Genomic DNA, 6,378 nt, shown 5'->3' with positions numbered 1-6,378 from the left:
GATAAGGAACAAATTCAGGCTGCCAGTGACCTGCAGGAGGGAGATGATTTTTTGATAGTGATGGACGCCTTGTCCTAAAGTCCTTTGTCTGCCCCCTTCTAGTGACTGTTTGGTACAGGAATGCAGACCCCACTCCTAGGTCTCTCCTGGGAAATAATGTTTCTGTGCAAAACACCAAAGCTTTTAACAGAAAGGAGGGAAAGGAAATGGCCACATGATGGGACCAGGACATAAGGAATGAAACACAAGATGTTTCTCCCATTTGCATTGACTTTTAACCTTGTTTGTTGTGGTGGTGGTGTATCAATGTTGGTCCCAGGACATGAGAGTCAAGGGGGCGGGATGTCACATAATATCTTTTAAAGGACCAAGAGAGTGTTATTTACTCCTTCTCATAACACAAGAAGTAGGAGGGGTCTCCAAATGAAATGAATAGGCTGCAGGTTTGAAATGAATAAAAGGAAATATTTATTCACAGAACATAACGGCCATATTGGGTCAGACCAAAGGTCTATCAAAGGATAAATTAAACAAAACCCACACTTCTATTTCCTCAACATCTGTGCCATGACGGGCACATACCATACCATAAGATTAGCTAGTAGAGACCTTTATGGGACCTGGGTTACAAATGCTTTGGGAACCAAATACATGGACATTTTGCCTAGTTCAAAACCACTTACCATGGAATACTTTCCCCAGATCATCTGAAACAATACTGACTTAAACAATTGAATTACACTCTGATCATATGCACTTCCTCCAATTAGTTGGGTTTCTGCTGTTATTCACCATTTCTGAGTGGAGATTTTAAATCACCACTGTTTCTTTGTTAGCATTTCCAGTAAATTGGAGAGGTCTCTCCTGTTGACAGAACTGCACCTGAAATTTCTCCATGTCATTATGGAGGGGTGGGGAAAATCAAAACTGAAGTGAAAAATGATGACTTTAGCAAATGTTCATTTCTCTTAAAGTCTCCAAAAATCTGAGCTACAATCCTATCACACTGAACTAATATCCAATTGGGTGACCAAAGAGCCTCCAGGAAAGATAGAAAGCCACATCTCAGAGAGATAGAATACATGACAATGAAAGTGTCAAGTGAAACTCCAGAGTAGGTTACATCTGATCATGCGAATCAGGCCAAGAGATTCTTCCATCACAGTCTCCTCTGAATGATTCAATCCTGCTTCACTCAGCGCTGTCTCAATAGTCAGCTATGTTATTTACAATTTTTTTTAGAATCCTAGCATCCCCATAATGGGGGACAAAACAACCACCTTGTTAGAAGTGGCATTATCAATAGATGGAACCTGGGATTTAAACTCCAAATGATCACACTGTGTTTGGGATCCATTTGAATTTCCCTTCCAGGTCCTTGACACTTTCATCTCCAGTCACAGCGACTCTAGTATAGGATTAAAGAAGTCAAAGTATCATCTCTAATCAAAGACAACTAAGAACACTTCATCACATGACACTTTGAGAAGTGGATGGATAGAATGTGATGAAGATAAACTCTGCATTGCTCAGACAAAAGGTAACAGTTCTGCCGTTATGGGGAAGGAAGGAATCTCTGAGTCACCCCATCTCCTTCCAGTGTCACAGAGGCTGAAATGACACTTTTTCCTGCCCCTGCTCCTCTTTATTTAAATCATTTAATTTGAAAAGTTCCCAATATAACTGCTCTTCAGCACAACCTAGAGCAACATGAGAAAAACTGGCAATGATACGATCTGTATCATTGCTTACTCTAACAATAATGTTGCAACAGGAGCAATGGTACAAACGTGATGCTCCCTGGCTCCTGATAGGAAGGGCACACTCGAATTACTTATGGGACAATGGAGCTGATAGAAAGGACAAATGGGTCCATCTCAAAACAGGGCAAACTGCAAAAGGCCAAAATGGGCCCCTCATTGGACTAGCTGAGAGGTAACGGTGCTGCAAACTGTTGAAAAAGCTTTAAAAATTACTATGTGGGAATCAGCCAAAGTATTACAGAAAAAAAAATTATTAATAGCCCTAAAGGTTTTTATGGTGTTGATCTCCCTTGCAGATTCTCTGATGGCTAACACGGGCTGAGTGCTAAGAGAAGGTTTTCCCGCACTCACTGCATTCGTAGGGCCTCCCCTTTGTGGATTCTCTGGTGCCGAATAAGGTGCGAGCTTTGATTGAAGGTTTTTGCACACTCATGGCATTCATAGGGCCTCTCCCCTGTGTGGATTCTCTGATGGTTAGAAAGGGCTGAGCTGTTAGTGAAGTTTTTCCCACACTCACTGCATTCATAGGGCCTCTCCCCTGTGTGGATTCTCTGATGGTTAGAAAGGGCAGAGCAGTTAGTGAAGTTTTTCCCACAATCACTGCATTGATAGGGCCTCTCCCCTGTGTGGATTCTCTGATGTTTGCAAAGGTCTGAGCTGCTAGTGAAGCTTTTCCCACAATCACTGCATTGATAGGGCCTCTCCCCTGTGTGGATTCTCTGATGCATAATAAGGTGCGATCTGTGAGTGAAGTTTTTCCCACACTCACTGCATTCATAAGGTCTCTCCCCTGTGTGGATTCTCTGATGCCCAATAAGGTGTGAACTGTAATTGAAGCTTTTCCCACAATCACTGCATTCGTAGGGCCTCTCCCCTCTGTGGATTCTCTGATGTTTAGAAAGTGCTGATCTGTGAGTGAAGTTTTTCCCACACTCAGAGCATTCATAGGGCCTCTCCCCTGTGTGGATTCTGTGATGCTCGAAAAGGCCTGATCTGTGAGTGAAGTTTTTCCCACATTCATTGCATTCATAGACCCTCTCCCCTGTGTGGATTCTCTGATGCCTACTAAGGTTTGAGCTGTTAGTGAAGTTTTTCCCACACTCACTACATTCATAGGGCCTCTCCTCTGTGTGGATTCTCTGATGACTAATAAGGTTCGAGCTGCGATTGAAGGTTTTCCCACACTCACTGCATTCGTAGGGCCTCTCCCCTGTGTGGATTCTCTGATGACTAATAAGGTGCGAGCTGCGATTGAAGGTTTTCCCACACTCAATGCATTCATAGGGTCTCTCTCCTGTGTGGATTCGCTGATGCTTTATAAGGGTTGAGTAGTCACATAAGTTTTTTCCACACTCAGTGCATATATTTTTTCTTTTTCCCCTGAGGATTTCCTGCTGTGTTGTGGTTTCTTTGAAATCCTTCTGAGTTCCTCGACAGGAAATACATTTACACACTTTCTTCCCTAGCTGGTTTCCCTGCTCTCTTTCTGGTCTGTACTGAATCTCACAAGATTTTTCCTGCTCACGACTCCTGGACACATTCCTTTCCGCTCTGTGTTTATCCACTTGCTCAACATTTTCCTGCTGAGAATTCTGCTCCTCTTTCTCACATACCATTGCATCACCTGCTGTGATAGAGACAGAAACCTCAAACAGGGATGGAAAGGGGAAGACCAAACCAAAACAAGTGCTGGAGAGACGTCAAATAAAAATCAGAAACTGAACTCCCCCAAACTCTTCTCCCAAATAGTAGAGAGGAGGGGATAGATTCGGCCTTCACATCCCATCCAAATTCACAGGGGGAAGGAAGGAAGCCATCTGCTAGATTCTACAGGAAGCCATGAGCTATAGTTACCCTGAGGATATGACCTATGGTAGTGACAATAATGAACTGAGAGACCTCCAAAGGGATTTGTAGGGGATCCCAGATGTTTCCTTCAGACATTCACAGATTTTGTGTTGGTTTATGTTTCCTCACCTATGCAGGGAGCTCTCAGGATCTCTCTTTCCTCTGAACCCTGGAGGTCTGAGACCCATGACTCTCCCCCTTGTTCCAGCTGGGACATCACATCAGGTTTGGAAACTGGAAACCCTGCTCAGATGAAAGAAAACAAAGGAGTTCAGTTGTTTTCATAAGATTTGGTCATAAAAAACATTCTATTAATTTATCTTCAGTAATTAGTGTGACCTGGTGTGCCTGCGGTAGTCCTCACTGAAAATGCCGAGGTCAGGGCAGGCTGAAAAAGGGAGAGCAGATGCTCCAAAAGCTAGTGGTTAACACTGAAGTTAAACTCAATGACCAGTCACAAACTGTGCTCCTGGGTCCCCCACACTGGTTATCGAGAAGCTGAAAACAGAAATCACACAGCCCCCTTTATTGCATTCCAGTTCTCTGACTCCCAATCAGCACCTAGGTCCAGTACAGTGAGAGGTTATTTAAAAACTCTGCGCACACAGACAAAATGTTCTTCTGACCCCAAAGGGTCAGCCACATTGCCAGGTCAGTATAGATTTGGATATTACCCAAAATTCCCTCCTTCCAGCCAATGCTTTAGCATCTAAATTAAAGGTTTATTATGAAAGAAAGAAAGAAAGAAAGAAGTTGTTAAATGGGAAAGCAGTCAGATACATTCAGAAATCTATGTATTTGGTTCTTAGCAGTATTGGTGAGTTGCTGGCTTGAAAGTCCATCTGGAACACACCCACATCATTCAGTCCTTTGGTCAAGGCTTCAGTTTCTAGAGAAGTTGCTCCAGAGGTAGGGAGAGGGATTGAAGACAAAATCCAGATGATTCAGGTGTCCTTTATTCTCCTTTTGCCATGTGGCTTGTACTTCCTGTGTCCCAAATACAAGCTTCACAGCACATGGCATGGAAAAGTCTTGGCATTCTCCTTATACAGGCATACCCCTGCATGTCTTCCAGACTTAATAGGTGTATCCCCTTGGTCCTTTCCATGTGCTCATAGTACAGCTGATGACCATGGATGGGCCATCAAACAGGCTAGGCAGCAGTGATACCAATACATCTGGGGTTGTCACCCAGAAACACTGCTCAAGTCTGGAAATACAGATATACCCTACATATCTATAACTCAAAATACAAAGGTGATACAAAAGATAGAAACAAAATTATTATACTTGGAAAATCATAACATTTTCACTTACACCTTACATGGCATATTCATTGCAATTTTATCCTATTGGTATTAATAACATAATAATAATAAAACGTGTCTCACAATTCCAGACAGTGTCACACCTAATAAACCAGTGAATTCCCAGGACCAGCTCCCCAGGTCCTTGAAGATGCTGAACACTCTGCTTATAATGGATTGAAATACCCACATATCTGCTGGGAACACACATAGACAGACGCTGTGTCAGTTTGTACCCCTATGCTCACTCTTCTACAAAATTATGATCAATTTTGTACGTAGTATGTGTCAGGGCTGAATCCCCACTCTGTCACTACACGTGCAGAAAGTGGGGCCTGCAAGTATTCTAAAAATTAATACGTGCCACTCTAGGCTTGTATTAAACTCCCAAGGTTACAGCTTTCCTCTGACCTTGGCTTGGCAAATGCTGCCAGCACCCAAATGAAAAAAAAAAAAAAACCCTTGGACCCAGGAAGGAGCACTTGGGAATTCCTCCCTCTGGGGTGCCCTCAAGCCCTTTCACCTCCCCTCTGGGAAACAGCTGAGAAAGAAAACAAAGGAAATTAGCTGTGGCTACCAGCTAGTCAAATAGCATGCACAAACCTCTTAGGACACCAAAAATCCAATCCTATTCTTAAAAAAGGTAAATTTGATTAAAATCAAAAAGGAAAACAATACATCTGGAACTTAGGCTTTTTGCTTGATCTTAAAAGAAACAATTTTTGTAAGCACCCAAAATAGCTTTCTTGGGGGTTCAGCTAAAGGTTACTGTCACGGAGTATTGGGGAACTCAGGGCCCTGCACCCCCGGCTTCCTGCGATTCACCATGACTCTCAGCCAGCCAGTAAAGCAGAAGGTTTATTTGGATGACAGGAATACAGTCCAAGACAGGTCTTGCAGGCACAGACAACAGGGCCCCCCTCAGTTAGGTCCAGCTTGGGGTCCCAGGGCATCCCAGCCCCCCTCAGTTTGGGGGGTCAGAGCCATCTCTGCCTCCCAGCCATCTCTCCAGCCCGCTTCCCACACTCTGCCTTCAGCGACCCCTCCCACAGCCTTTGTTCAGTTTCCCGGGCCAAGGTGTCACCTGGCCTCCAACCCCTTCCTGGGTTCTCATGTTACATGCTCAGGTATGTTCCTTCGGGCAGACTCCCATCCCCCAATGCAGACTATCCTAGCCACACTCCCCTGTCAGCATTCACACACCACAGTAAGAACAGTCCCAGTTCGTCACATCTCCCCCCTTCGAGACCGAACTGAGCAGGGTAACTTTAGCCAGTGACCCGGGGAAGTTCGAACCTACCCCCGTTCCCATGGATGCCCCCGCATCCCTCCCATTCCTTGGTGAGAATTACACCAGGCCCCTCCAGTTTCACGCCCCCCCTTAGGTCGGGGGTGCTTGATGGCACTCGCAGTTCGCATGTGGGAAGGTTTATGCGGCCTGTGCCCTTTTCCCACCCCCA

General features: G+C 44.5%; 1 pseudogene; it reads right to left on the bottom strand.

The window, feature by feature from the left end:
- Positions 1–444: 444 nt before the first annotated feature.
- LOC117870023 overlaps positions 445–6,378 on the bottom strand; it is a 21,779-nt pseudogene continuing 15,845 nt past the window's right edge.

The sequence above is a fragment of the Trachemys scripta genome, chromosome 25 (assembly GCF_013100865.1).
Source record: "Trachemys scripta elegans isolate TJP31775 chromosome 25, CAS_Tse_1.0, whole genome shotgun sequence".
NCBI lineage: Eukaryota > Metazoa > Chordata > Testudines > Emydidae > Trachemys > Trachemys scripta.
The sequence above is the reverse complement of the archived record's forward strand: the minus strand, read 5'-3'. Positions and strand labels throughout refer to the sequence as shown.